The following is an 8,937-nucleotide window of genomic DNA, read 5'->3' on the forward strand; positions in this document are numbered from 1 at the left end:
ATCATTTGACCACTGCCCACTATGTTCTAGGCATTTTCTTTGTATGTTTCATGTAACTCTCACATGACCCCTTTAGGTCCAGGTCCTTCCTCATTTCACCCAGAGAGGTGAAGGCCACACCTCAAAGGTCCCTTGAGTGGGGGAGGGTAAAGCCCGGAAAAGAATCCTGCCTCCAAGTAGAGCACCCGCATTTCCCAGCCGCCCAGGCTCTCCAAACATTAGAATGTGAGTGTTTTGAACCTGGTGATCCTGAATCTTGAGGTCTAGAACTTCAAATGAGGAATTATCACCTTCGGGGCAGAAAAGGCCAAGTAAGCAAGCCATACCTTCCCCATAAGCAGGGGGTTTCCAAAGCCAGGCTCCACCCTTTAGGATGGGTTCAAAAGCTCCTGGAGAAGCCCTACAATGGCCAACAGCCACAGTGGACAATGGTGTTATTATCAGGGTAACCCATCCAGAATAATATGACATACATTGATAATAAGGGTTTGATTTTTTTCCACACACCCTGAGGGGATACAGGAGCAAACACCACCACCAACAACAACAACAAAAACAACAAAACACTCACAGAAATGCCCCTCTTTTTCTTTCATATTTGGGCAAGAAGCTCTCCCATTCTGAGAGCTATTTTTTCTTTAAATGGCATGACATGTGGGGTTTTTTTTTCCAACAAACTGTTTATGAGGCAAAAATTCTATCAGGTCTGGGGTGAAATAAATATATTAAAAATGTTTTTTAAAATAGTCTTTTCAGATGAAGGGTACGGGACATGGCTCTTAGCCTAGGCTGTGTGAGGCAGCAGAGACTGGGTAGCTGAAGGGTGAGGTGAGGTGAGGTGGGTGGGTGGGTGGGAATGGCCAGAGTAGATAGATGGAGACAAGATGAAGAGGTGTCCAGAAAGGGAGTGACAAGGGACTGTAGCCACCACACTCTCCAGGAGGCAGACAGGAGAAGTCCTTCACAAAGCAATCAACACGGACACTGGCCTACCCTGGAGGGTGGCCATGGTTCCCAAATTTCCATCCAACTTTGTGTTGAGATCCAACTATATATACCTGAACAAGGGGGAAGAGGTCTGAGCACTACCACCCTGTGCGTTTATAAAACACACAAAGACTAGGGGTCTGACCTATGCCAGTGAGAAGCAGTTCTGCTCACAGTACCCCCTAATTCATGGAAGTAACCCAACTAGGCTGCAAGCTGGGGTGGGGGGGGCGGGGCTGACCAGTGAGGGGCTCCAATGCCTGCACAGATGGAAGCTGGAGCGTTCTAATTAGCACAAAGCCTGCACCTTCCATTAATAGCTCAGCACCAGCTCCTGGATGCCGCTGGAGGCAGTCAAGTTGGAATGTGTGAGGCTCACCTGTCCCCAGCTCATTAACAGACCTAGGGTGCGAATAGGGCTCTCCTGTGTAAGGACCAGTCCAAAGCAGCCCCCACCCATCTAATTACAGGTTTGACTTCTGGGTCCATCTGAGGGGAAGAATGCTTGACCCAAGTCCCATATTCTTGGACACATGTTCAACCAGGCCTCCAAGGACAGTGTGCTCCCTCCAGACTTGAAATGAATTCCTTCTTTAAAAGTGCTGACATACATTCCATTTATATGAAACCCTAGATAGGTAAGACTGACAGAGACCTCAAAACTGGGCGGGGGTGCACACAGGCTGGGAAGAAGCAAGAGCCAAGTTTCTGGAAGAGGGGAACTGCTATCTTGGGTAGAAATGCATTTGTCAGAACTAAGAGAACTGAACACCTATAGTCTATTTCCAGATGAAACTCATGCCTCCAGGGATGTGTGTGTGTGTGTGTGTGTGTGTGTGTGTGTGTGTGTGTGTGTGTGTCAGGTCCACCCAAAGGTGTTGGCAGCTTCTGGTTGCTGTGCAGGTTCACACCCCTTTTCAGGGGTCACAGTGGAGAGGGGGGCCAGAGCAGATGGGGAAACAGGGCTGTACACATCTCACAAACACGAGGCCTTGGCTGGCCGAGTGGGGAGGAGGAATGTCTGAATTGAATCAATTAGCTGCAGAAAACTTGAGAAAAGAAGTAAGGCCCTTCATAAAAACAAAGCCCACTCCTTAATCCCCAAAGGCAATCCTCTCCCCCATTCCCATGGCCATTCCTCAGTAAACAAAGAAATCCCCCTTCCACATCCACACCTCAATATTCATTATGAGCTGACGTCTGAGGCTGCATTCCAGCCTCCCAGAGTGCCCTAATGACTGGAAACCCAATGGCAGATGACTGAGGGTTTCCTCTCCCCTCTCTCCACAGCTCAGCCCTTCCCATGGCAGTCTGTTCTTTCTTTCCTCCTTCTCTTTCTTCTTTTCTTCAAATTAGTGAATAAGCAAACCCCTAGCAAGCAAATCAAAGCAAAGACATCACTAACTCTACTTTGTTCATTTATTTTGACAAGTGCAGTTTAATTTTAATTATTTATGATAATACTTCATAGTAGACGAGTAAATGTGCCGGGGTATATTTGGTAACATTAATGAAGTCTGCCTAATAGGGACCTTCACTCCAGCACCCTGCCTGGAGAGCTGCCTGCTGGAGAAGCAGGGCGAGCCCACTGGTCTGTAGTAGGGCTTGCAATTTTTTTTGTGGGGGTGGGGAGAGAAGAACTTAATGGGTTTGAGGATTAGCCGAGGGAAAATTAACCCGATTCTAGAGAAGAGGCAAATAGTAAGCCCATAATCATGTGTCGATGTGGATTGTGTGTATTTAAACACCGAGAACGCACACTTGGTGATAAGAAAACCCCGGCGTGCACACATGCCACATGCATATTTACACATGAATCTCCAATGTGCAAATCAACAGAGGCCCAGAGAAACTAGGCTCTGGGCAATTAAAAATAGAAATAAAAATAGAAAATGGAATACATAGAGTTCTTTATCTCTCCCAAGTACGTTTTTCCTAATTATATGCTTCAAGTAGGCAAACACAGGGCAAAATTTGGAAGATTGAGGCAGGCAGTTTCTGCAGTTCGAGATCACACTGGAATGTTCCATTCAATACACAATAGGAGATAATACGCAGGTCTTTGTGGATGCAATGTCACTTTAAATGGGGCTGGACTAGGGATGTAGCTCTGGGGTAGAGCACTTGCTGAGCAGCCATAGCATTAAAAAACCAGTAAAGTGGGTCTTACAGCACGTTCCCACAACTTAATACAAATGCAGGATCCCACATATCAATAAAATCTATACACACGCACACTTAAGAACGGGTATATTATAAACCATTTGGTGCAAACATTTTGAGATTTACCATCAAAGTTTGTGCAGTCATAATAGATTTAAGGCATTTGGTTTTTGAGACTGCAAAGAAACCTTTGGACCCCCACTTTTGTTTTCAAGTATTAAGGAACTCCTGTTTATTTCTGAAGTGTCTGCTAGTGCTCAGTTTAGAGGCATGTCAAGGGACAAGTGGGTTTCCTTGGGACCAACTGTTGTACAGTCTCAGGACAAAGCCCAAGTTTGGTTTAGCTCTTGGGCAAGAACCATTAACTCCACCATTTCTGGTTTTTTTTTTGTGGTTTCCCCCCCCCCCGAATGATCCCAGCAGGGAAAGTGGGATCTTCTCTCAAGGAGGGCTAGCCAAAGGGAAAAAGATGGGAGACTTTTCTTGACACAGCCCAGGCGTGCAGGGTAACTGTCTCCAGGACCTGCCTGCGGCTAAACACAGGTGATCCTGAGGTCCCTCACAATCCTCTACTCTTCAAACAGAGGCGTGTTTTGGGTGGTACAAGAGGATCAGCCCTAGGCACCTGGCTCCAAGATTTCTCCCCTGGCCCCAATCTCTTCTAACCTCGCCCGGTACTGCTGTGACCTGGTCTGGCGTGGGAAAGGCGGTTTGGAGCTTTTCACAAATCCAGTATCCCCTTGAACCAAAACCAATTAGCCTGGCCCAAGGTCCTGTCATTGAGGCCCTGGCCCTCTTTTCAAACCCCTGCGGCTCAATTGCGGTGAGGGGCTGGCCAGTGAATGCCGGGACCACTTAAAGCGGTGCTTAAGCCGGACCGGGATGGAAGGAAGGAGCCAGCGCTATAGGAGCTGCGGCTGCCCATTCTCAGAGCCACTGACCAAGGTTTTGTTCCAGTCACAGCCCCCGCCCTGGCTCTACTTCTAACGCCCCTCCCTTCTCTCCCCTTTCCAGCTTCTGGAGGAGAAATCAAAAGCTAACTCTAGGAATGCATGAGACACCCGAATTTGGCTACCCAAGACAGAAAGGGCATCACAGGTTTTGGGTCTTACCCGGACAGGCCTTGTACAATAGAGCACCCACTATACATTGTTTTCCTTGGATGCACCTGAGCAAACAACCCATTTCTGGGTGAGAAAACTGACTTGCCTGAAATCACAGGACTTCAGGGCAGTTTGGGAAAAGCTTTTGGGAACTCCAGAAGGCTGCTCTCTAGGAAGAGAGAGAGGGACCTTCGGACCATGTTAAGAAAGGTCATGGAGAGCTCATCCTCAGTAGATGAAAAACCTATTTAAAAAATAAAAAGCAGGGACAAGCCCATATATCTACCAACATGGGGTCCACATTGTGCACATCTACACAGGGTCTCACTGGAGTGAGAGAGGATAAAGTGTCACAGCCTTCCTTCAGTCCCCTACCTCTTGCTTGTCCCTAGTTATGCCCTTCCAGGTGAAATGAAGACTCACCCTCTGTGATGGGTAGCACTACTAGGGGGCTCTGGCTGTCGCCATGGTAACGCATCCCACCCTGGGCCAGAGCTGATTGGTCATTTAAACCAGGGTGGAGGAAGGTAGGATGGGCTCCATCTGGGTGGAAGAGGGGACAGGGACAATCCCACTCCACGCATGTGAGAAGCCAAGGGTGGAAGAGAAGGAGATTAAAATGGCGCCGCAGCCTCCAAAGGCCGCTGCTCTGGGTGTGGACACCCGGGTGGGGGAAAGCCCGGCCGGCCTGGCAGTTTCTCCTGGACCCTGGAGGACGCATCAGTCCCAGCAAGGTTGTTCTGGGGCTCCCGGCCGAGCTCTCCACACCGGGCTCCGCAGCCCGGACTGCACGCTTAGCGGGATCCCGCGGACCCCAGGGCGCAGGGCTGGGCGTTGGGGGCGAGGGCGGGGCGGGCGGCGGCCTTGCCTCTAATCCCGGCGCTGCGTGTGGGAGCGGCGGGATCAGGGAATTAGCGCTGTAACTTCGGATTAGTAACGCTCGCTAAATGAGGGCCTAATTCCGACCCTTCATGCTTTTCAGCGTCGCGCTGGGTCCTGGGAGGCCTCCTGGCCCCGCTGCTTCGTGCTCTGTTCCCATTTCCCCGGAGGTCCGACTGCGGTCGAGAACTCCTGGATCAGTCTAGAGCCGGCCTCTGGCCTCGCAGCAGCCTGCGTTTCGGTGATGTCTGCTGATGCCAGCTTTTCATTGGCTGCGCTGAGGCCCATAAGAGGCTGGTATGGGTCAGGGTTGAAACTCCGTGGACCAGGAAGGAAGAAGAGCCTCATCATCGAGGGCTGCCCGCAACCCTGCCCTGCCAAGTGGCCTCCGTGCGACCTTCTGCCAAAGGTTCCGTGTGTCTAGTTGTAAAATGAAAGGGGTTGACATCTTTGAGAGCCCAACCAATTCTGGCTTCCAACTGTACTTTCAGCCGCATTTTCAGGGCCCACAAGCCTTTTCTTTAAGAAGAGACTAGTTAGTGGAAAGTGGAACCGTGTAGCCCAATCTGGAAAACAAATGTGGAGGGGTGGGTTGGGGCAGCAAAGACTGAGGAGGCCCCAGGCCTTGAAGCTCCGACAGGCCTAAGCTAGCTAGGGAAGCTGATATGGAACATAATTTTGAGCCTGTGTCTTGGGCTCCAAGAGTCCAGGGTGGGATTTGAACATCTCTGTTGGGATGGAATGGATGGGCTGGCCCTCTTGAAAGTCTTTTCTGATGGGTGTGAGATAAACTCTGTGAATTAGAATAGGTATGCCTATTCCATCAAACACCACCCCACCTCCCCCCAAGCCCTCATCCTTTCTCTAAAGTGCAAGGTTCGGTTCTATCAGCAGATCTTTCCTTTTGTAGAAAGCGGGGGAAAAAGTCCTGCACTTCCCCAGACCTGGACTCTACCTCCCCTGGGCTCCTAATGGGGGTTCAGGCCTGCCCCCGACAGCAAGCGAACCTGGTGTATAAAAGCAGCACACATTTGAGCTGCGCAGACACAGCTGTGACACCCTCCAGCCATCCTGGCTTATGAAGGAGGAGGGGTGGGGTAGAGAAGGGTCTAAGATAGGCAGGGTCCACGGAAGCCCCAGCCCAGCTGTGGCTGTGGAGGCAGGGAGTGCTGGCCAAGCAGGCCGAGAGAGCTGCTCTGGTTTCCTGTGAAATGAGGTCACCACCAGCACCCGGGCTCCCAAGTGCACCAGCAAGGGAGGGCAAGCTTAGGAGATGCTGGGGAGGAGGGTGCTGCTGGGCTCCCAAACACGTGAGTGACCCTTCACAGGCCGAGACAAGGAGACTGCACTCTCAAAACAGGAAGGAATTACAACAGGACCATGGAAACCTCCCTTCCACCCAGTGATCATCTCTGAGGAGGAGGCAGCCAGACACAGTTGCTTTGCTGCCACTGCCTGCCTGCTCTTGATTCTGTCAGTAGCTAAATTTCAAAAGGCAATATAGTAAAAAGTCTCCATCTACCTCAGTCGCACCTTGGCCCTCTCAAGAACCCAGGGGTTTCCCTATGGTACCATCATTTGAATTTTTGACTTTTACACATGTAACCTTTTTTTGTTGTTGTTAAAATAAATTTTGCTAGGCAAAAGGAAAAAAAACAGCTTGTAGGCTCGAAGATGGAAAAAGATTTCTATTCTTACAAGGGGGCTGGTTAGATTTTGGGATAGAGACTGAGAGATCAATCTTATAAATAACTAAGGGGGAGGGTCTTGGGATCGTGCAGGGCCCAGAGGGAAGTATGGTGATCTAGGTGAGGCCATCTCTGCACTTCTGTGACCCTGGGGGAGTCCTCCCCACCCCACCCCCAACCCAGACCTGCTACGCTTCCTTATTTGTTCAAGGAAATGAAAACGGGTCAAGTCAGGATGGTGGCTCCAGTCCCTCGGTCAATCTGTTGAAGCGCGCACACCCTGACATTCCCGCAAGGCTCTGCAAGCCTTCGAGGGATGCGAACTGACTGACTTCGGGTCCTTTCTTCTCTCCATCTGGATGGGGTCCATAGCTGGGTCTACATGCACTACGGGAGCGGGGTGGGGAGCCCCAATGGTTTCCCAAGTTGCAGGGGCCCCAAACTTCAAGACAAGGAAAGAGGGTGAAGGGAGCGTCTGGGAGGAGAATGACCTGAAGCCAGATGTACCTCGAAGGGGACCTTCCACACTATATGGGGCTAAGAGCCTGGTGCTCTGAGCAGTGGCACGCCCCACTCGCTGCGCCCAGCTAAGAGGGACCTGGAGCTTGAGTGGCCGGTGTGCAGCATTAGGTTGCCATGGGAACGGAATTCAGATTTTCCCCAATTGCTTTTTTATTTGCTAGACATTGTAATACATCTTATGTTGCCACTTATTGGGGCGGGAAGGAGAGGAGCTCCAGAGAGCCTGGCTGCCCCTTAACCAGTTGGGGAAGTTGGGGAGGCGCCGGCTGAAGTCTTCGGACCAGGGCCTGCCTAGAGGTTAGGTCTCTCCCGCCCACTAGCCCGCTCTTGGTTTGTATGCAGGGCAGGGCCGGTCGGTCGGGGCGGGAGGCCCCCGCCTAGGCCCCTGGCCATTGAGCACACTCCCCGCCAGTTCTGCTCCGCTTCACGCTGCACACAGACCCCCCAACTGCACACAAAGGCAGCTGCCAGAGCCGGTGAAAAGTGATCAAATTATCAAGAACTTGACCTCACCGAGGGGCGAAGCTCCAGCAACCCCCCAGCCGTATGCTAATGGCGCTCAGGGGCTGACTCGTCGAATAATTCGATAAAGGCCGCATTGTTAGCGGCAGGGCAGCCCCCTGCCCACCCTTTTACTCCCCCACCCCACCACCCCACTGCCTACCGCTGTCCTTCCTCTCTCTCTCTCTCTCTCTCTCTCTCTCTCTCTCTCTCTCTCTCTCTCTCTCTCTCTCTCTCTCTCTCTCTGTTCTCCCCCTTTTTCTCATCGCATTTGCATCCCAAAATCCCCGTCCGCTCCGGGCGCGGATTGTTCTAGCCTGATTTATGGGGTGAAGGCAAAAGCTGGCGCCTTCTCCGCCAGCGACCCCTCTGCAACCCCAGTCTGCTCCCTGCCCCCAGCCCGCTCCACTTTAGGGTTCCAACCTCCGCGCTGGGGAATGGGGATAGGAGACAGGGAACGAGGAGGAGGTGCAGGGAGTGCCTCCAGGACACGGCGGGTAGCCCCGGGAAAGCCGAGGTCGGATACCTGGTCCGGGCGCGGCCGCTCCGTCGAGTTGGAGTCCCTGGGTGGCGTGGACGTCTCTGGGCTCCTCTGGCTCCTGTGGCCAGGGCGGCCGAGCGGGCGATCGCACGCAGAAGTTGTGAGAGTCATTTCTACTTTCGGTTATCTAGCTTTATGACGGCTCTGTGGCACTCATACAGCTAGATAACCAAAGAGAGAAACCGGCCTCCCTTCGCCCGCACCGCTGCCGCGCTGTGGGCCCCACGTGCCGCTGCCGATCCGGCGCGGGGGCCTGAGCGGGCGCCTCTCCCGCAGCCTCCGGCGCACGCGGAGAGCCAGAGGGGACCGACAGACACACAGACACACGGACTCCCGCTACCTGGGTCGCCCAGCTCCCTTCCTCCCCCGCCCTCGCGGCATCTCCATCCCCCTTTCCCAGTCCAGCGCGTCCGCGACCCGCTTCGACGGCAACCCGGGGCACCGGCGCGCTGCGCTTGGGCAGCCTCGGGCGCCCCGGCGGCCCCCAGCGCACTGGACCGTCAGCCCTCCTCTCGCAGGCTAATCGCCCCGCGGGGAAGTGACGTCAATCCTG

The 8,937-nt window shown here is 52.7% G+C and overlaps 1 long non-coding RNA gene across 1 annotated transcript; it reads right to left on the minus strand.

Moving 5' to 3' along the window:
* Positions 1-2,405: 2,405 nt before the first annotated feature.
* LOC121133452 lies at positions 2,406-8,692 on the minus strand. The gene is made up of 2 exons (XR_005870294.1): positions 8,370-8,692; positions 2,406-5,698 (listed from the first exon to the last, which is right to left on the minus strand). It is a non-coding gene; the product is annotated as an uncharacterized LOC121133452 (long non-coding RNA).
* Between the last annotated feature and the right edge of the window lie 245 nt (positions 8,693-8,937).

The sequence above is a fragment of the Mesocricetus auratus genome, unplaced genomic scaffold, assembly GCF_017639785.1.
Source record: "Mesocricetus auratus isolate SY011 unplaced genomic scaffold, BCM_Maur_2.0 Super-Scaffold_4256, whole genome shotgun sequence".
In the NCBI taxonomy this organism is placed as follows: domain Eukaryota; kingdom Metazoa; phylum Chordata; class Mammalia; order Rodentia; family Cricetidae; genus Mesocricetus; species Mesocricetus auratus.